Here is a 1,664-nt window from a genome sequence, read left to right on the forward strand (position 1 = left end):
ATATATATATATATATATATACACGCATAAACAAATACATACATGCATACCTATATCTGTTCGATGGGTAATTGTCAGCATTTTATATTTTTATTTCAGGCCATGCACAATATTTCTTTATTGAAATGTATAACTGTAAGTATATGGACTGTTGGTATACTAAAGAAGCTAACGCACGCAGTGTAAAGCTGCTTGGGACAAATTGAGCCTGGGCTTGGGTGGGCATGCGCATTTAGTTTTGACGTTCTAGCCCTCTTTCGCATGACACACTTTAGAACTTTTAGTCGAATGTATATTCCTTTATCATGGGCTGTTCAGTATATATGTATATTTATTTGCATGTATTTTTTACCTTCTGTGTGTTTTATATATATATTCCTTATATGTTGAAAGCCATGGTAATATTTATATCTCATCAAATGTATGGAATCATGGTGTAATATAAAGTCGCTGACTCGAATTTGATGTTTGTTCTCTAATCAATATAGGCACAGGAGTGGCTGGGTAGTAAGCAGCTTGCTTACCAACTACATGGCCACGAGTTCAGTCCCACTGCGTGGCAGCTTGTGCAAGTGTCTTCTTCTATAGCCTCGGGCCGACTAAAGCTTTGTGAGTGGATTTGGTAGGTGGAAACTGGAAGAAGCCCGTCGTATATATACATATGTATGTGTGTGTGTGTGTGTGTATATGTTTGTGTATCTGTGTTTGTCCCCCCAACATCACATGACAACTGATGCTGGTGTGTTTATGTTCCCGTTACTTAGCGGTTCGGCAAAAGAAAGCGATAGCATAAATACTAGGCTAACAAAGAATAAGTCCTGGGGATGATCTGTTCGACTAAAGGCGGTGCTCCAGCATGACCGCAGTCAAATGACTGAAACAAGTAAATGAGTAAATGAGAAATGAGAGTATATATATATATATTTGTGTGTTAGAGTATGAGCGTGTGTGTGCGTGTGTGTATGCGGGCCAGAGGGCGAGTGTGCATGTGAGTATTTGCGTGTACATATTTCTGTGCGCATTTAGAATACGCTTATATCAATACATACACCTTACTAACTCACAAAATCATTTAAGCTCTCAGAAATATGTTTTCGAATACACACGCATATGCGTCTTCTGCCGACATATTTCGCGTGTCAGATAATATGAAGTGTGCTCTATAATCGTGCAAATTTATAAAATATATAATTATCGAAATTACGCGACACTTCAATAAATAAATGAAAATTCGGCAAAGTTTACGTTCCATTTCCAGCCATATGACAACAGGTTATACATGGCAATTAACATTGAATATTCCGAGGTAATGCTATTTTATTCATTATTTTTCCTGCAGTATATCTATTTATATAATTTCATATTTCAGGAAGATGGAATTTTTACATTTATTGCTTCATGGAATAAAATGATGAAACTGTAATTCGAAATATAAGGCAATTACAGTAGAGCTTTAGGGAATAAATTTTGTAACATCTGCCAAACTTATTTCTCTTTTTTCAGATGTAAGTTTCCAATAATCAGCAGGTAGCACCACATTACACATATTTCACGCACACACGAACACGCATATACATACATACACACACACACACATATATACATACGCTCATACATACATTCATACATACGCACACACATATATATATATATATACATACATA

Source organism: Octopus bimaculoides, chromosome 19 (assembly GCF_001194135.2).
Source record: "Octopus bimaculoides isolate UCB-OBI-ISO-001 chromosome 19, ASM119413v2, whole genome shotgun sequence".
Lineage (NCBI taxonomy): Eukaryota > Metazoa > Mollusca > Cephalopoda > Octopoda > Octopodidae > Octopus > Octopus bimaculoides.